The 21,476-nt window shown below is 40.0% G+C and overlaps 1 protein-coding gene across 4 annotated transcripts in view; it reads right to left on the bottom strand.

Moving 5' to 3' along the window:
- Window positions 1-21,476, bottom strand: part of Tpk1 (thiamin pyrophosphokinase 1) — a 387,559-nt gene that overhangs the window by 42,147 nt on the left and 323,936 nt on the right. The window lies entirely within an intron of this gene.

A 21,476-nucleotide genomic window follows, 5' to 3' on the forward strand; every position in this document is an offset into this window, starting at 1 on the left:
TTGCAGTGCGTTGGACAGCCCAGTGCATCGGCTATAACCTTTATAGGAAATATATACTACTATAGTTTTCAAATATGAGTCTTCACTCAAAGGCAAGGCTCCATATCCAACAGATGGTAGCTTCCCCTCAGAGGTCCTCTTTCTTGAGCCAGCAGTTGTCGGTCCTGAAGTACTATTTGTCTAGCTTCTTTAATTCACCAGTGAATGAAAAGAAAGAAAAGGAAAAGGAGGACATGACTACTCCTAAAGGATGGAGAAAGCTTACTATAGACCTGTGAGAGCCTAAGAAGAAGAGGTATCTGGAAAAGTTCAGACTTGACCTTGCCAGCAGACCGAGCAGGCAGGCCATGTGAGGACGGGGGTGGAGTGGGGTGGGGGGGGAAGAGGAAGAGAGGAGAATCAGGAGCAGAGCCAAGAGGGCAAGAAGCCCAACAGGCCAAAAAGGACTGGGGTAGGCAAAATGGTTTCATTATATAGGGGGAATAAGAGCAGCTGTGATACAGCAAGCCCAGCCCAGTCCCTGGGCAGAAGTTTAGGGTAGGGGGCAGAATATACCAGTTAGGAGGAGGCTGTAACAGGTAGGGAACTGAGAGATGCTGGTGGCCAGAGATTGCTTTGATATGTTAATAGACACCTCAGCCACTTGCCCCTGGTTTGAGACCAACAATCATGCTGCAGGATTTTTCTGTTGTATGTTTGTTTGCTTGTTTTAAGCTTTATTTACCAATTTTCTGACCCAAAAAGTGAAAAACAAACAAACAAACAAACAAAAAAAACCCAAAACCCAAACCAAATCAAATCAACAAACAAAAAACCTCCAACCTAGGAAAGAAGAGGTCAGAGCAGTTGTCTGTTCTTAGAACATGCTGCTCTCACCACCATCCAAGAAGTCACTCTAAGAAACTGAGTAGGCATTCCACTTTTAAACTGATCCTAGCTCATGTCTTAGTGGCTCCATTTCTGGCTGGCCCCAGCTGTTTCCAAGGGTGCAGAGTGAAGAACAGTAGATGGCTATCAGTCATTCATCAGTTACAATTACCATGTGCATCCAATTATCTAATCACAGCTTGCAGAAACTACCACCACCTAACAGTTCAAAATCAGTTTAACACAGACGCATCAGGGTGATTGTGATACTCTAGCATTACCTAATGCGCATCGCTGCCCTGGTCATGTTTCATCTAAACGAACAATGCATGTGCTGTCTTGGCCACATCACGTACACTGGGGGAAAAGAGAGCAGAACATTCTACAGTAATGGGATTGTCTGGGTAATCACATGCCGCTCCTTCAAACCATCAAAGGCACAAATTCATTGAGCTTCTAATTGAGTTCTAATCCCAGAACTGTGGTTTAATGGATATTCTCTCTTTCTCTCTTCCTTCCCTCCTCCTTCCGTCTCTGTCTCTCCCTTTCTTTTCTGTTAATCACAGAAACTGTATCGTTATGCAAAACTGTTAGCATGGCTACTCCAGGTATATCTCCCAAGCTATGTTTTTACTTCTGTTGGTTGCTTTTCTTTCTTCACAGTTTCTACATCTGGTTCTTTTAATGTTTAGAAACAACTCTGACTGTTCTATATATTTTAAAATTTTATTAATTATTTAAGAATTTCATGCATTGTATTTTGAGCATATTTATTTTCCTCCCTCATGTCCTTCCAGATCCACTCAATTTTGTGTCCTTATGCTGGATAATTTTATGTCAACTTGACGAAAGCTAAAATCATCTAAGAGGAGGAAACACCAACTAAGAAAATGCCTTCATAAGACTGGCTTGTGGGGAAGCCTGGAAGGCATTTTTCAATTAGTGACTGCTGGAGGAAGGCGGAGCCCACAGCGGCTGGTGGTTCCAGGCCTGGGCTGGTGGTCCTGAGTTCTATAAGAAAGCAGGCTGAGCAAGCCATTAGGAGCAAGTCAGTGAGCAGCACCCCTCCGTGGCCTCTGCATCAGCTCCTCTCTCCAGGTTCTGGCCTTGCTTGAGTTCTTGTCCTGATTTTCTTCAACAATCAGCTGCAACATGGAAGTATAAGCCAAAAACAAAACAAAAGAAAACAAAACAAAAACCCACAACACACACAACCAAAAACAAACAAACAAACAAACAAACAAACAAACAAAACAAAAAACCACACACACACAACCAAAAACAAACAAACAAACAAACAAACAACAAACAAACAACAAACAAACAAACAAAACAAAACAAAAACCCACAACACACACAACCAAAAACAAACAAACAACAAACAACAAACCCTTTCCTTCCCGACTTGCTTTTTGGTCATGGTGTTTTATCACAGCAATAGAAGCTCTAACTCAGACAGTCCTCATATTTTCTTTTAACCCATTGGGCCCATTAGTGCTGTTCATGTGCCCTTAAGTGTGTGGTCATCTACTGAAACACGTTAGAGCTACCGTGGACCATACTCTTAAAGAAAGCTAACTGTCCTTGTTCTGCAAGTTATCAACTACTAATAGCATCTCAGCCAGTGGGCCAGTGGTGGGACTTTGTTTTGTGCACACTTTCTGTCCTCCATGCTAGGGTGTTGTCTGTTTGAGTGTGTGCAGGTTCTGTATATGCTACCATAGTCACTATGAATTCCTATGTGCAACTGCCCTGTTGTGTTCAGAAAACAGCTTCCTTGGGCCATTTATCACCTCTGGCTCTTATATACTTTCTGCCTCCATCTATCACAATAATGCCTGAGTCTTATGAGGTGGTGACAGTGTCATAGATTTCCCATTTAGGACTGAGCACACCACACTCTTCTTATTCTTTGCATCTTGACCAATTGTGTATCTCTGTGTTAGTAGCTATTTGCCTCGAAAAGAATTTTCTCTTAGTTTTAAGAGATATAACTCATTCCTGGCACAGATTTGGGGGTCACAAACTTGTGGTTAAGTAGGACACAGGCTCTAGGGAGAACCTATTACTAGCACTCTGTACACAGCATTAAACAGACTACTCATGACTTTTCATTATACCCACAGATTAATGCGTCTCTCAAACCTCATACACATTCACTTACAAATGCTACTTGTTGAAGATTATAACATTACTAAAAGCAATTACCAACAGGGGGCTAACAACCTTCCATTTTGCTACTATTTGGGAGTGCCTGATGCATCCCTATTAACAATTATGCATATGTGCATTTGTACAGGCACATGAAGACTCACACCTCACTGGCCATACTGTTTTGATTTCTGTTTACTTCCCACTATATATTTAACCTGCTCACTTGCTTTCTATCCTACATAAAATAATTTACAGTTCTTAAATTCCCTACATTTGTTTCCAGATCTTTAATTTGAAGATGTTATGTATTTTATATAGATTTTCTATGTTCCATGGAAGCAAGTAGAATAGTTCACTGATGCCAAGGTCATTTAAGTTATTCTCATTACTGGATTATGTTAACATAGCCATAAAGGTGTTGTGGAGGAATTTAGCATCTTGTTGCTTTGCATGTTTATAGTCTTAACTAAGCTCAGGAAGCTGAAGGACAGCAAGGAAGAGAAGAGGAGCCAGCTTAGCTGCCAGAGTATGTTGAAACAAATGCATTTCTTTTGTTCTTCAGGTAAAACAAATAGTTGCTGTTTGTATCTTTTTTGACAAAGATACAAGCAACTCCAAACTTGGGGAAGACTAAGAAATGCTATTCCCAGTCTACTGTTTGCTCATTTCTTTGGTCCTATACTTGGACCTGGTCCTCCCTATGCTGATACCTCTGTATGTCTCAGGACTGTCACATAGAAATAGCACCAAGATGACCATTGCTGGAATGCCGACTAGGGTTGCCTTTAACCTGATAGTGTGGTAATTCGGTCCCAAGATGTTTCAAGGAAAAGGTGAAGGTGGAATGAGGTCACATGTTCATTTCTGACCTATCCTGGCCCACTTCCCCTTTTTTGTATTCAACTACTGATAAGGTCCTGCTCAACTCAGATCTAAACCATGAAGTCCTCTCAAACCATAGTGATCTCCCCTACACATACTTCAGGCTGGGAATGTAAAGAATCTTACTTTGTCTATGGGACATTCATGCTCTTCAGATGACACACAAGCACTGTGACTGCTTACCCAAACAAATTCTACAGAAGCATGTTTCTTGAGCTTGGATTTAAAAATGTTCCTTGTCAGACTCTCAGGACTCAAAGCAGGGAGACCCTAGATGAAAGGCCCTACAGTGGGGAGAGAGAACTTATGGACTCCACCTCCAGCAGAAAGACAGGGCATCAAGTGAGGGATGGGGTTGCTATCCCACAGCCAAAGTTCTGACCTATAATTCTTCCTGTCTGAAAGAAATGCAGGGATGGAAATGGAGAAGAGCCTGAAGAAAAGAAGGTCCAGCAACAGGCCCAAAGTGGGATCCAGCTCAAGGGGAGGCCCCAAGACCTGACAACATTACTGAGGCTATGGGGCACTTACAAAAAGGGACCTACCATGATTTCTCTCCAAAAGACCTAACAAGCAGCTGAAAGAGTCAGATGCAGATATGTGCACCCAACCAACAAACAGAAGCTGCTGATCCCTCTGGTTGAGTTAGGGAAAAGCTGGAGGAAGCTGAGGAGGAGGGCAACCCTGTGGGAGGACCAGCAGTCTCAACTAACCTGGACCCCCGAGATCTCTCACACTGGATCACCAACCAGGCAGCATACACCAGCTGAGATGAGGCCTTCGACACACATACAGCAGAGGACTGCTGGGTCTGGGTTCAGTCAGAGAAGGTGCACCTAAACCCTCAAGAGACGGGAGGCCCCAGGAAGTTTAGAGGTCTGGTGGGGTGGGTGGGATGGGGACAGGGGTGGGGATGGGAGGGGGGAAGATGGGGGGGCAGGGAGGAGGTATGGGAATGTGGAATCCTGGGGTGGAGGGTGGACCAGGAGGGGAATAAAATCTAGAGTGTAAAAATAAATAAATGAAAAATATGGAATCAGAAAAAATAAAGTTCCTTGTCTGAAAGGAAAATTAACCCTGATGGTTTGAGTATTTGGCAAGTGGATTTTCTTAGATGGCTGGAAACCTACACAATAACCATTAATGGTCAGAACAATTTGCAAAGAACTCCTATGTCTATGTGCAAGGTCTAACATGAATAGATTTTGAAAATGTGTAATTTAAAATTATTTTTGCAAACATTATATTTCTAGGTTGTCAAATGCATTTACCATAGATCTATTCTGAAACTAGACCCCATTTAAAGATATTTTACAGCAATGGATAGGGGCTAATACTTCCAACTACAGTTAAGCATTATATGGAAAGGAATAATGAGATTTATGGAACATCAATTCTATAAATGTATTTATACATATATAAATCTTGGAGGTAATATACAAAATGAGGTATGCTGAAAAAAATCAAAACCTTTCCTTTTTCATACATTCTTGACTGTGACATTTAAGTTGTTTATTCATGAGAATTGTCTAATACATTAGTAAACAAGCCGCAGGATATTTTGGAAAAGTAACGAAGGCTTAGTAATGCAAAATATTTCTCCAGCCTTTCTCCTCTAAGAAACAAATGAGGTGAGACGTTCTTTTCAGTGGATGAGTTCAGTGCTCCCTCCTCATCACCTCATTTATCACTTTATTTTGTGCATACAGAAAATCACCTGCCCTGTTAGGAACTGGCCCCAGCCCCTCTACTAGATGCTAAGCTCTCTGGAGGCAGATCTGGGATTCAGCATCCTTTCTACAGCCCAAAGGCAGAATTCTCATTGTAAAGTATGTGGATATGGTAAATAAGTAAAAGAGTTCACCAAAGGGAGAGGCGGGAGGAGGAGAAACAGAAGTGTGAATGACAACCCGGTTGCCACCTAGTGTCTGCTCAAGCCACCATGCTAGGTCAGCGCTTCATCCACAAAACTGCAGTCATCCAAATAACTAGCTTTATCCAATATATTCATCCATTGCTTTAACAGTTTCTTGCTCTGAGGTACTTTTCTCTTACATTGTCAGAGAAACTCATTAACATAGAAGAACATTAAACATACATGATAGTATGAGTTCTGAGTTGTTGGAGTTGCTGGTGAGAAGGGCTATTTTTAAGAATTGTGAAGTTATTCTAAAAAAGGAGAGCACAGTAATAGACTGGGTCATAGTCTGATGGTGTCTGGTTGAAGTAACCAGACAATCAAATGCTATACCTCAAAAGGGTTATCAAAGAAAAGTCTTGAAAAAGTAGGTAATCAAATTAATACAGAATAAGATATAATGCAATACTCATTCCCTTAGTAGTCTTATTAGACATTTTTATATCAAAATAGAACATTTATAAGCATACATATGCATATATACATACATATACATGTATAAAACAAAGTGACAAAGTATTACTGCACGCACAGGAACATGTACACATCTCAGTTCTTTGGGGAACTTGAAGAGCACATGAGAGCTGACATCTACATTATTCGGTGTATTCTATAGATGGCACTACAGGTCCAGCAATGATCCCTGCTCCTAAGTCTAGCCTTCATTGTCCAGCTTAGCTAAGCATCATGCTGTACTCTATGAAACCCATGTCTGTTCTGAGAGCAGAAATCAGTGTGCAGTGGCAGCCCTCATTTACAACTGCAGGATACACCTCCCGTCTACAATGTAATTAAACATTTCCTTAGAATGTAGTGTATCCCACAAAGGCTGGTCTGCTAAAATGATTCTATTTATTCTGTGGTATCTCTTTCAGTGTGCTGTCAAGTGTGGTTTGATGCTGGTTTCCAAGGTCAAAAAAAGTTTCATTGATAGAATGAAAGATAATGAAGCATTACTGTGAGTACTTGATCTCACAGTACCAAATGGACAGTTTTTATGGCACTGAAATCGCACTGTTTAGCCCAGGAAGTTAAGCATCACTCTACAGGGAGATTCTTTCATGTCTGCTGAAGGTGATACATGAGGGATGAAGATAGAGCTCTTTTACATCAGGCTATGTTGCCAAGATAGGATGGGGAGTGTGTCACAGAGCAGCAGCACACTGGCCCAAGCACTGAGGAAATACAAAGGTCAACAATACTTCTAGTCTCAAAAACCGTATTTTTAGGTCACCTCATATTGATGACTGTTTAGCATTTTTGCAGAGGTCACTAATGGCCACATAAGAAGAAAAAAAATACCACAAATGGATCCACAGAACCAGTGTGTCACCTTTCCCCCAACTCTTGACTTTTAATTTTTCTAGGAAAACTCAAGCCAACAGAACATGTCATGGTTAAGTAGCCATTTGGCATTATGTTCTTTGGACCAGCTTTTCTTTGTAGGTAAACCATTTCCATATGGTTGGGCGGCAAGACTAACAGTTACTCATTATGACCATCAAGCAAAGGATGTTGAGTGAAGGGCACTCTTAGCCCAGGTGCACTGCTAAAAGGAAACAATCCCTACAGTCCTTGCCCTCTATTTGTGCTCTGCTCTGAACAAGATGCTTTGCTGAACTTTTGTAGCTGACAGTCACCCAGACCATCGGAGACAGTTAATTTCTGTTGACCTTTGTCTGAGCACTTACTTGAAAAGGCTGACAGGGGAGAGATGAGATGCCCTCTTTCTATCCTTCCTTTGAGCTTACTGCTTCAAGCAGCCTCTCATGCTCACAGCCCCTGTGGCCCAAGAAGCACAGTGCAGAAATCAAGAGTGGAGGACAAGAGAGATGCTTCCCATCCAGAAGCAGGGAGAGGCCAAGATGATGAGAAAGCAGTGTGGGTACTTTGGACAGAAGGACAGGAAGGACGTAAAGTATCAATTCTGACCCTTAATACCTCAAACTGACTGCAGAAATCTTACTTTTCAATTACCTGGATGTTGAGATGCCAAGAAGAATCCAACAGGGACTCAGAGCTCTAAAAGACCCAGCATATAACAGCATGAATGAGAAAACTCACAAATTGTTAGTACAATGTTGTTACTTTTCTCTGTGTCTCAAGTTTGAATGCACATCTTAACAATGTCTGCAGATGGGGACATTGAATCATTCAACACTCTTCCTTGCCATATTATGATTAAGACATTTCCAATGAACTCTTTTGATGCAACAAAAAGGACCCTATGGATCCATAGTCAGCAGTTATTGGGTGGTGGTTTGAATATTAATGGCTCACACTGACTCATATGTTTGAATGCTTGGCCAAAGGAAGTGGTTCTATTAGGAGGTGTGTGACTGTATTAGGAGTAAGTATAGCCTTGGATGAAGTGAGCAGAGGATTAAAGGTCTCCTATGCTCAAGGTATACCCACTGTGGTACACAGTCTCTTCCTGTTGCCTTTGGATCAAGACCTCTCAGCTCTTGGTCCACCACCATGTCTGCCTGCATGACGTCATGCCTTCTGCTCTGATGATAATTGACTAAATCCCCTAAATAGTGCAGGGGTCCACGATTTGCTGAAGAATGATAGCCAGGGCTCAAGTAGTATGGAAGAGCAGTTTATTCTGCAGAAGTCCAGCACGCTGGGTTCTGCCATCTTCCACAATGGAGGTGTGCTAGAGTGAGCTTGAAGGCTCAGTTTTAAGCACATTAGGAGAAATCCAGGGAGAGGTAGATGACCTCTATCTCAGTCTGTGGGCTCTAGCTCTAGAGACATTCCAGAACCATTGCTAGGACATGGAGGCTGAAAACTGTTGCTTTGGAAGTCTAGAAACTGTTACAGTCTGGAAACTGCTCTTGACCACCCATTGTCCTTTCCTCAGGTCAGCTTCTGAGGCCTGGACTTGCCTAGACTTGCCCAGTTCTTGGAAACAGAAATTAAGTCTAGTCTTCTGGACTACCAATTTGAGTAAACCAACCCCAATTAAATATTCTCCTTTATAAAAGTTTTTATGGTCATGGTGTCCCTTTACTTTACAGCAATGAAATTCTGACCAAGAAACAATCCCACCTTCTGCCCCCCAGGTAGAAGAGGTTCACTGTTAGAACCACGGAAGCAACCAGTTATGATTTTCCTCAATTTTTGACCCTTTAGGCAATATTTATTTTTATGACCTCACAGATTCTGTCATTCCGTGCTGTAACACAATTCTAAGTGGTGGGGGTAGAAATTGTTATCTAGGTGTACTTATGTAAAAAAATAATCATAATTTATTATGGATGTAGAAAGGGAAAAGTTAGCAAATCGAGTTAGCAACCATATAAATTTTAATTTGCAGCTTGAAAAAGATCACTCAACATAGCAATGAATTTACCAGAACAAAACAACCATGATTAATAAAATTGCATAAGACATCAAAATTTAGGGAGGAGGAATTTAAGGTTTTTTTTTTTTTTTTTTTTTTTGGTTTGGTTTTTTTTTTTTTTTGAACAGTATTTTTTTTTTATGTTGTAAATGATCACTTGTTTTTTTAAACTGAAAAATCATTTTGGTGATATAGTCTGTTTTGTTTTCTAGAAAACAAGTGAATGCATTTAATTATTGTAGATGGAAACATAATTGCACCTGCATGTAATCACAGAAAAGAGCTAATCAACTTGCCCACTCCTTGGCAAATAATAATTCAGTGATGGGCATGGAAATCATCATGTTTCCTTGTTTATATTTGCCAGGGCTGAGTTCCTCCCTGGACATTTATCTTTTAGCTCTGTCAAAGTCTACAGAGGGCTTGCACGTGTCATACACTGCAGCTGGAGAACTAAGCTGTTATAGAAAATGTGAGAGCCAGTTTCCTTCACCTCTTCATATCCATAAGCAGATGCTCTCTCTCTAATGGAGACATTCACTTCTAGGCCTGCACCTAGGCAATGACTTCCCAGGCACACAGCTCTTACCACTTTTCACATCATAAGCAAGGCATTAAGCTAGGGGTCTGATGCATTAGACCCCTAGGCTGTTTTACAAAGATCCATTTAAAAATGTTTGGTGTATTATTTGGTTCTGGAAATTATATGTGATGAAGAAATTAAACGCTCAAGATTCCTCAGTGATCCCATTCCTGGAAGACTTAGGGTGATTTTACCTTGGTAGTCTATCCCATGTGTCCAGTGTTCCTGTGTCCCTGTGTGAACATACAAGTAAACACAGGGCTGTTTGTCTTTTGCTGAGGTGGGAGGCAAGCTCCCAAGCAGCACTGAGACCACTGCATGTGGCAGCGGGATGAGAACAGATTCCAGGTGACTGGACTTAAGGTGGAGAACCCTGCTATCCTAGCTGAACTTACTTTAAAAATACTTCCTCAAGAGGCAGGGAAAAAAGGTAAGACAAAACCTCTTACCTGGGACTAATTCATTAAAATGTCATAGACTATTCTTTGCCAAATTCTCTATGTACATTTAAAAAAAAAAAAAAGAAAATCCTGGTGAGGGATTTGTTCACTGCAGACTGGAGATGGTATAAATAGGAAGCGGATGGGCTTTGAGTGAATAGTCAGAATAAAAATCCCAGCTTTATTGATCACTTAATGTCCTTGTGACCTTGGATATATATCAATTAAATTTCTGATACTATGACAAATTACTTGAGAAAAACTCGAAGCAAATTACTTGAAGGAGTAGAAGTTGATCATTGGTTCTGGAGTTCACAGATTTTAGTCCATGGTGAGTGGCTTATGGCTCTGAGCCTGAGATGAGGCAGAATTTCAGAATGGAAAGTTTGATAAATGAGGTTCATCTTGTGGCAGTAAAAAAGGAAGGCAATGTGAGAGGGAGAGATGAAGTGAAGGAAATTTGTCCATGACGTTCTTAGTTCTCTTGTGATCCTCTTTACTGCATCATCAACGGGGACTAAGCCTTCAACATGAGCTTTTGGTGCGGTTTCATATCTGAACCATACCATCGCGTAATAAGTCACTTTAACACCCCATCTCCACACACGAAAATCAGGACTTGACCCCGTGGACTGCATGAAACAATGATCAGGAAAGACCCGGAGAGTATCTGACCTGACTGTACTGACTACTTGCTTGCACATAGATTTGTAATATTTATTAGTCATTATTTCTTGCAAAAAAAATAGAAGTCATATAGGTAGAAATGTGTGGATTGTGTCAGGAACTCAGTGTGGTTACTGATATCAGTATAACAGCATTCGTTGCAGTTACTTTAAATAGCACAGTTACTTTTAAGCTGTAAGGATCTAGGAACATTTGTTGCACAAAGTGCTTTACGATCTAAGAAAATGTTTTTTGTAAAAAAACCCTTTTGATAAGCTATTTATTCCTACTGCACAGATTTAAAACACATCAGCAGAGGACACTAGAGTCTTCTTTTGGAAGCCTGTTTGGCCACATAGGTAGTTGGTGCTCACTGTAAATATGGGGAAATCTGCTGGGCCAAGTGTGTGGCTTGTATATTTGCTTGGTTTTCAAGAACCTCTGCGGCCAGTGGTGACTGTACTGATGAGGCTCTCACAGACACAGGGAGAACTTGAGTAAAAACACTGACAGTTATGCATAGGCCTTGACTAGCACAGTGTTAAACATGGCAGTGGATCTTGAGAAACTGTATGTGAGTCTAATACTTGGGGGAAAGTTTGACATTCTAGTTCTCAGATGTCTATCACAATCCTGGTGAAGACAGGAGTATAATGTATTATTGTTGTTACATTGGCTGGTGATTGGAAACACATTATCAATGTTCAAATTAGAGCCTCTAATTCTACAGTAATTATCAGCCAATTTTGAAGTTGTTAACAGGATTAAAAGTATGAATTTATTAGCTGATTTGCTGTTACAAATCAAATTTTGATTAGATAATACTGTGTACTAATATACATACTATTCAAATTTCTTAAAAGGTTAATTTTTGGTATAAAAACTTTGATCAAAAATTTCAATATATGCAGAGCTAGGGGGTAAGATGAATGATTGATGGTTTTTCCTTATAAAAACCTTATTAAAGGTCCTGATTTGGTTGGCTTCCAACTGTTTGGGCTCAGAATTAGGAATTCTACTTTTGATGATGGATCATGTGTATTGATTAGAGAAACATTCCAGGGAGTTATTAAGAAAGCAAATTAATAACAAGAAATGTAGCAATGGCTATGACAATATTTCATCACTGATGTTCTTGAAGATCCAGACTTTCAATTTATGATAGATTTTCAATTTATGATATATGTCTTTAAGTAAGCAGCTATATGCAGTGACCATATAAGTAAATAGTAACCTACTCATTTTTGAGGCTACATTTAAATTGAATCTGTAATCATTCCATCAATAGCATTCGATACTGTAACACACACAGAGATAAAGGAAGGGGTGGGAGGCAACAGGATAATGCTTCAATGACTGAAGAACTACATTAGTACTCTAAACTACATTACTTCTTAACAAAATCGTTTGGCATCAAACAGTGTCGTCAGGTTTGGACATAACAGTAGGAGAAACTAGATTACAGAAATGAATGTGGGAAGCCATGCACAGCTTAGGCCTACAAGCATGGCACGCTGAAGGCTGAACTGATGCTCTGTTAGTGGTGGAGGGTTGGATCAAATGATGTCATAAGTAATAACTGAAGAAGAAAATATCCTTTGCATAGATGCTGAGGATGGAGGTAGATGTTGACGTACACAGTAAAAAGAATTGTTTGTAGAAGAGTGATTGAGAGATGATCTTTTGAAAAATGTTTCAACTATATCATTGCTTTTTGATAATCGCTTCCTCTGAGACTTTATTCAGATACTGGGCAGCACTAAAAAGGAGTGTTTACTCAGATAAAGGACTGTTTACTGAGATAGCCCAATCAAAAAATATAGACTCTGCCTTTCTCTAATCTAGTACATGCCATCATTCCAGAGTCACATCTGTTAAAGTACAAAGGTGATCATCTGTCCCTTCAGCTTAAAAACTCCTTCTCTTCACTGCCTCTAGAGCCAACCCTGACTTCTGTCCCAAAAAACAAAACAGCAACATCAAAACCCTCTATGAGTGGATCCCAACTATATTTTACCTGCATCCTCCTTTGCCAGCTCCTCATTGCACGAATCTGCCATATAAATACTTGAGACCATTTTAAATGGTATCCCTGGCTCTGGGAATGGGCTTCAGTTTTTCTTTATAGCTGCTCAAAGTGGGTCATCACTGTAGCTGTTTGTGTCCCGGACAAGCAATCTTCCCCACAAAGAAAAAACCCCACAAAGCTTACAAATGAGTCATTTGCAGAAATGGAAATATTCAACTACAGACATACATACACCTAGACATACTTATACACACACACACACACACACACACACACACACACACACACACACACGTTAAACATTATGCAGAGTGCATGTGAATATTCATGTGAGTAGCTACTTTTTAAAACACAACATAAAAATTTGCTCAACTTGATCCTCTTCACAGATTCAAGGCAAAATAGAAATTATTACAGTAATAGAACCTGATAGAACATCATCACAACAGATAGATTTAATATTTTTCCATGTTTAAAAAAAATCAAGTTTATATTCTTGCTCTCCTCGTTTGATGGCTCTTGGCAACTGTTTTGGCTATTTTTGTCCTCAAGCAGGGTTGCCAATTTCTTTCCTCAGCCTTATCTGCCCATAGTGAACGTCTCCTTAGTTCCAGTCCTTGCTCTGCTGCCAAGCTCCTCTTCACTGCCTTGGCATCAAAATGAAATGTGGCATCAAGGAAAGTGACCCCAAGAACCAGTGTGTGCTGCACAGAAGCCATTTCCTTGACCTGCTCTCCTCAAAGCACATACATAGAGCACAGCTTGGAGTCATAGCATCCTTTTGTTGATGATCTGCTCCTGCTTCTGTTTCGGGCATCTCTGCCTCCTCCCCTTGGCCCCTTTTCCTTTATTTATTCAATTATATAGCCATAAACTTTGCTTTTAAGTATGCAAGGGCATAAAATACCAGGATTTTAGTGTCTGTGGCTCCCATAGCGAAAATGAAAAGATCTGACGAGGGCTAGAAATAATTGAGTACTAATTCTGATAAACATTCTAAACACACCCTGTAGTCTACACTGAGCATAAGGAATTTTAGACCTTAAACTGCTTTCCACAGTGTGTAAGAGAAGTTAGTTAAATCATATTTTATGGAAAATTATTGGTAAGTTTCTAACTTGGAAAAAGTTTCTGCAAAGTTATGTCAGCCTTTGTAAAGCTCTCTTCTAACAATGTAATCAGAGCCACCTTCCACTTCCCCAGGGATCCTAACTATGATAAACTCACTCTCTACATTTACAAATCAATGAGGCCAATGTGTTCTTTCAGCAGAATTTCCCAAGTTATACTGTGAATTACTTGAGAAACAATTTAAAAAAACCAAAAGATTCTGGGACTTGTTCTACTCAAAGGCGTATGGCACCAATGGGGGTATTATTAATACTTCTGAACACACATAACAAAGGAAACCACTCAGCCCCATTCCAGTACCTTCCCTGCTCAGAAGCTTCATGCATATTTAAGAGAATTAATTTATTTTCTGCAATTTGCTTTTAAGAGCTTAAGTGGCCATTTGCTGTTGCTTATTTCGGGATTGTATGCCCTTGTTCTCTGAGTCACCGACTTACAGCTCAAGTGCTCCAGGTGTATTTATGCTCCCAAAGTATTTTAAATTACCCATCAGGAAATCCAATTTCCTATGTATAAGACCCAGAAGTGATTTTCCACTGCTAACTTTTCTTAATTAAGGATATAGGCCTGGACTCACTGCAGACTTCCTGGTACTACATTTATTCACTGGCTCCTGACAGTCAACATTTAAGAATGTCATCAACATTAGGATATTAGACAGTCATTCAGATGAGGCCACTCTTAGATTAGGTGCAGAATGACATTCTGAGTATCCATAGCAGTCATCACCATAACAATATGTACTTTCCACTCTTAGCACAAGGCACAATATAAACACCGTCCTATTGAACCCATTATAAAGTCTTGTGTTACTAATTTCCCTTTCATTTCAATGCCAGAGATGTGAGAATTTCAGCAAAGGGAAGTGATTCAATGCTTACCAATTAATAAAACATGTATATCAGCTACTTATCCCTTTAAACTAGGCATGTAGTTAGAGAAAGGGGATTGAGGCAAATAGAATAGTACAATTTAAAGATATATGACCCTTAGAGAGACAACATATACTTGAAAATTCATAGAAATGAAAGTTTATATCTTGTTGCAGGAACAAGGTAAACCTTAAGACCCCAAAAGCAAGAATAAATCAATAAACAGATAAACAGATAGATAGATAGAGACACACACACACATACACACAGAGAGATATGAGAGAGAGAGAGAGAGAGAGAGAGAGAGAGAGAGAGAGAGAGAGAGAGAGAGAGAACTTAGTTTATAGACTTTAGGACATGATAGATTGACTATTCCGTGGCACTGGCCAGGAACTATGGATGATTTGTAAGACAATGAGTCTAAAAGCATAAAGCATATGATTTTATTGGACTGAGGTGTTGATCCTACTTTCTAATGATAGACTTTCTAGATATATGAAAATCATGAATTTAAAGGAAAATTTTTTTAGATATATAGACTTATGTTACCATGATGAACAGGGCTCCTTTGAAGACATTCAATGTGCTGGCTCTCTGAGAAACACAATAGCTGGTCACATTATTCCAGAAAAAGTATATAATTTCAGATTCACTTCAGATACTATCTGATTCCATTCTGGGAGCTCCCTGTCCGTAGCCTCTCTAGGTTTTGTCTAAGTCCCCCTGTGGTTCATGACCCCCTTTGGGAGAACACATATCACATATTTACATTACAATTCATAACAGTAGCAAAATTGCCATTATGAAGTAGCAACAAAATAACGTTAAGGTCAGGGGTCACCACAACATGAGTAAGTGTATAGAAGGATCATAGCATTAAGAAGGTTGAGGACCACCTCAGCCTTGTTAGTGGAGGAGAAAGGGAATAAACCAGATGGCACAAACAGCCAGTTGAGTTTGTTTGACGGTCATGTTACATTAGACGTGTTTTTGTAGGCAGTTCATTTGATGAAATTTTACTCAGCAACAATTCTAAGTCAGGTACTCTGTCTATGAGCCAAAGGGATAAGTTATATACAAAGCAGATGGAAGATTATATCCCATAAATTTCTGTCTACACAGGAGCAGTTAAAAGGACAAAGATGGGAAAGTATTCGTGACAATCAGTGACATTCATATGTTCCTATAAGTGTAACGGGTCTTAAAACACAAAAGGAAAAACAAACAACCAAATAACAAAGGCTCAGACCAGACCAAGTGAAGACAGACATTTTGTTGCTGACAAGAGTGTGGGAAAAATATAATTATTGACTTCTGGGTAACAAATTTGTTTTCAGTTTGCTAGAGAACACTGACTGGCATGGCACAGTTACCCCACCTCACTTATTGATAAATAAGCATGTCATTTATCATGCTATCATTATGCCTTTAAAAATTAAATTACGCAAATATGTCTAAGTGTGTGTGTGTGTGTGTGTGTGTGTGTGTGCACGTGTGTATGTGTGTGTGTTAAGGCACACAAGTGCCATGGCACACATGTGTAGGCCACAGTACATCTTAGAGATTGGACCTCATCTTCTACCTTGCATGGCTTTGTGGGACTGCCCTATATCTACTTCCCACCGTGTTGTAGAAATGCTAGGTTACAGACACGTGCTACTACTAGTCTTATGTGGGTCCTAGGATCCAGATAAGTGATTTATGTATAGGCATACCCATCAATAGACCTCTCCATATGTATATATCTTATAATCAATATGGTTCTATTAAAAAAGCTTAATAATATACTGTGTACTCTCAGCTTATGTGAAACAGCCCCTCAAATACTCTAAGTGAGAGAAACTGGATCTGTTCTTTTTATAAAAGAATGTTTTCATTTTTTCACTGAGAATATCAGACTTGCATGCAATATATTTTGATCATAATTACCTCACAATTTCATCTCCTAATTCTGACCAAAGGTTTCTTTCCCAAATTCTTATACTGTTTTTTTAAACAAACAAAAGAAAACAAAAGACAATCATCACCACCAACAAAAGTCAACAAAAGCTCTAGAACAAATAGAAGCAAACATACCCAAGTAGACAGCCGGGAGTAATCAAAACCAATGCTGAGATCAACAAGTTTCAACCACCAAAGAGAATTTCAGACCAATCTCCCTTATTAACATTGATGCAAAAATATTTAATAAAATACTACCAAATTGAATTTAAAAACACATCAAAAATATCCATCATGAACAAGTAGGTTTCATAGTTCAACATACAAAAATCCATTAATATAATAGACCATATGTACAAAGTGAAAGAGAAAAAAAAACATGACCATCTCATTAGATGCTAAAAAAGCCTCTTGACAAATCCAAAACCACTTTATGATAGAAATCTTGGAGAGATCAGGAATACAGGGTGCATACCTAAACTCAATAAAGGTAATATATAGCAAGTAGAGGGCTGATATCCAAAATTCATAAAGAACTCAAAAAATTAGACATCGACAAACTAAATAACCCGTTTAAAAAGGGGTATATATCTAAACAGAGAATTATCAACAGAGGAAGGTAATGGCTGAAAAGCAATTAGAGAAATGTTGAACATCCTTAGTCATCAGGGAAATGCTAATCAAAATGACCATGAGACTCCATGTTATGCTCATCAGAATGGTAAGATAAAAACTCAATTGACTGCAAAAGCTGGCCAGGAGAACATTTCTCCACTGCTGGTGGGAATGCAAACTTGTATAATTACTACAAAACTGGAAATACTTCTACCTCAATACCTGGCTATACCACTCCTGGGCACATACCCAAACGGTGCTCCACCACACTTCAGTGATACTTGCTCCACTATGTTCATAGTACCTTATTCATGACATTCTGTTTTATGTTTTAATATATATAGTATTTATATAATAATATTAAATATGCATGCTCTTCATGTATATCTGCATGTCAGAAAATGGCATCAGATCCCTTTATAGATGGTCATGAACCACCATATAGGTGCTTAGAATTGAACTCAGGACCTCTGGAAGAGCAGACAGTGTTTTTTTTTTTTTTTTTTTTATTTAAAGCTCAGTTTCTTTAAATTTTTTCTCCATCTTTATTAACTTGAGTATTTCTTATTTACATTTTGATTGTTATTCCACTTCCCAGTTTCCAGGCCAACATCCCCCTAACCCCTCCGCCTCCCCTTATATATGGGTGTTCCCCTCCCCATCCTCCCCCCATTGCCGCCCTCCCCCCAACAATCACGTTCACTGGGGGTTCAGTCTTAGCAGGACCAAGGGCTTCCCCTTCCACTGGTGCTCTTACTAGGATATTCATTGCTACCTATGCATAGGTTGGAGCCCAGGGTCAGTCCATGTATAGTTGTTGGGTAGTAGCTTAGTCCCTGGAAGGTCTGGTTGGTTGGCATTGTTGTACATATGGGGTCTCGAGCCCCTTTAAGCTCTTCCAGTCCTTTCTTTGATTCCTTCAACGGGGGTCCTGTTCTCAGTTCAGTGGTTTGCTGCTGGCATTCGCCTCTGTATTTGCTGTATTCTGGCTGTGTCTCTCAGGAGAGATCTACATCCAGTTCCCAGACAGTGTCCTTAACCACTAAGCCATCTCACCATCCCAGCAGCTGTTTCTTATTTATTTGTAATAGCCAGAAACTGGAAACAACCTAGATGTCTTTCAACCAAAGAATGGGTAAAGAAAATTTGGTGTGATTATACCATGGAATATTACTCAGCTATTAAAAACAATGGCATCACGAAGTTTGCAGGCAAATAGATGCAACTACAAAAAGATGTAACTACAATAGTTAATATGTGCTCATTTATAAGTGGATATTAGCTATAAAAACAGAACATTCTGCAACCCACAGACCCAAAGAAGCTAAGTAATAAGGAGGTCCTAAGGGAGAACCCTTTAATCTCACTGAGAAAGGGAAATAAAATAGCCATCAGGGTAGATGGAGGGAGGAAACTGGGTGATGGAGCGGTTGAGGAGGTGAGAGGTTGGGGGTCGTGGGGGCCAGAGGGTCAGAGAACTGGGAAAGAGAACTGGAACTGTGGAGGAGGGGCAGGAATCTCTCAGATGAGCTGGAAACCTAGGACAATGGAAACTTCCAGGGATCTATGAGGGTCATGTTAGCTAAGACTCCTAGAAATGGGGGATACAGAGCCTGAAATGGTCATCTGCTGTAACCAGAAACGACTTCCAATGAAGAGACTAGGACACCAGCCTAGCCACAAAACCTTAGACCCTCCTGACAACAAGATGCACGTGGCCAACCAATGACTGGGCAGCTTGAGACCCATGCAATGAAAGGTAGGCCACCATTGATACAGTGATATTCTGCTATACTTCCAGAAAAGCTTCTCATCTAAGAGGCTTCACACAGCAACTAATGAAAACAGATACAGAAACCCACAGCCAAGTATTGGGTAAAGCTTGGGGAATTCTGTGAAAGAGGGAGACAAAGGATTGAAGGATCCAGAGAAGTTAAGGACACCACAAGAAAACATACAAAACCAACTAACCTGGGCCCATAGGAGCCCACAAAGACTGAACCACCAGAGAGCATACAAGGGATATACCTAGTCTCTCTGCATATATGTAACAGTTGTGCAGCTTGGTCTTCATGTGGGATTCCTAACAGCAAGAGCAGAAGCTCTATTTGACTCTTGCCTGCCTTTGGCTTCCTTTCCTCTAACTCGGCTGCCTTGCCTAGTCACAGTAGAAGGAGATGAGGCTAGACCTACTTTAACTTGATATGCCAAGATGAGTTGATATCTATAGGAGGCCTCCCCTTGTGTGAGGAAAAGGGAAGGGGGTACGGAAGGTGGTGAGGTGAGAGGGAAGAGTTGGAAGGAGGGGAAGCTATGATTGAGATATAAATCCCTAAATTAAAAAATGAACATTCCAGAGAATCCTATTGTTGATGCCCCTGTGCACATGGTTGCAGTACAGTCCACTGAAACATATAACCCACCAGTGGCTGTATCCCTAAAGAAGAAAAAAGATTATCTCTTCCTAGCCATTATCAACTGTCAATATCTCCTCAGCCATCACTACTGGAACTCTGACTGGCTTCATTTTATGTGTGCACTGCCTTCTGTTCTTAAAATGCTGCTACGCTTCTGTGTTTGTGAGAGTGACTAAAATACCTCTTCAGTCAAACCTACTTACTCTCATCTCTCTGCATCTCATTCAAACACTGATTCCCCCTTTCCAGGGATGCTTTCCTCCTAGCCTGTACTACTTTCCTTCTTACAGTGCAGCTTCATGTCTGTCTGTCTGTCTGTCCTTTAACAGGAGATCTACTCTTTCTTATTCACCTGGCAATATGATAGTTCCCAATGATAAATACCACTTTATTAGTTCTTCCAGTAGACTGTGCTAGGGAAATGAGTAAGGTCTAAATATAAAAAAGGCCACTTGGAAAAACAGCCCCATTGTCAATCAATGTCAGTTAGGGATCAGTATTATGAGGATTTTACTAAGTAGGACAGGGAGTAGAATCTAAGGGTCTATAAACAATGCAAAACAGCCTTGTCTGGTGGACAAAGTAAACAAAACGATGCAAATGAATGTAAAGCCAATGTTTATACTGATACAATGTAGCTAATGAGAAGAGAACATAAAAACAGGTCAGCAAGGGCAGGGACCCCAACTAGCAGTACTGAGTTCTGTTTTCTATTCCCTTGTTTTCTGTTACCCCAAATAAGCACACCTCTGCCTAGAGGCTGTAAGTGAGGACCTAGCTGGAACTGGGATTGGGCAGCTGGACACCTCCTGGCTGCATACAATGGACTGCCCAGCTCATCCCTCCCTGGGCCTCACCCAGTTTCCAAGTAAGTGCTGAAAAAAGCCCCTAGTCAAGCCATTCTAATGGTTCCCTATTTCCTTGGGACAATCCACAAGAATCACTACACAGCGCCAATTGATCTATCTCTCCTTGCTTCTTTCCTTCGTAGACTTCTATCTATGGATCCATAATAAATGTCTCTCTAAAACTCACCCATTCTGTTCCATGGATTTCATTTTGCAAAGTCAAGAGACAAGAACCCGAAGGCCACTGGCTCTGGGCAGTTTTGGTGGGTGAGTATTCTAGGACCACAGTTGTGTGAGGTAATGTTACCAAGAGCTGAGAAAGGCTTCTTTACTCTCAAACATACCCCAGTATCTTCACATCATTAATGTACCACAGGAAATAGTAAAGGGGTTTTGTTTTTTATGTTTTTACTAGGAAAATATTAGAGGTTTCAGGGATAAAAAACAATGAGAAGACTGAATTTATTATACTTTGACAATGATGATACTTCCCGGAGAAAAAAAAAGAGAGAGAGAGAGAGAGAGAGAGAGAGAGAGAGAGAGAGAGAGAGAGTGAGTGTGTGTGTTTCGTTTTTCCAACATCTGAATGTGGGAGTTAATGGAATGTGTTAAACTTGACTCATGCTTGGACTAGTAATGTATACATACATACATACATGTATGTGCATACATCACTTTAAAGTGTATCAATTCTTGGCAGGGTAATTTAGAATTTTCACACTTAGAATTTAACCTGTCCCTTATTATCCTAATTGCTTTTGTGG

The sequence above is a fragment of the Rattus norvegicus genome, chromosome 4 (assembly GCF_036323735.1).
Source record: "Rattus norvegicus strain BN/NHsdMcwi chromosome 4, GRCr8, whole genome shotgun sequence".
NCBI classification, from domain to species: Eukaryota; Metazoa; Chordata; class Mammalia; order Rodentia; family Muridae; genus Rattus; species Rattus norvegicus.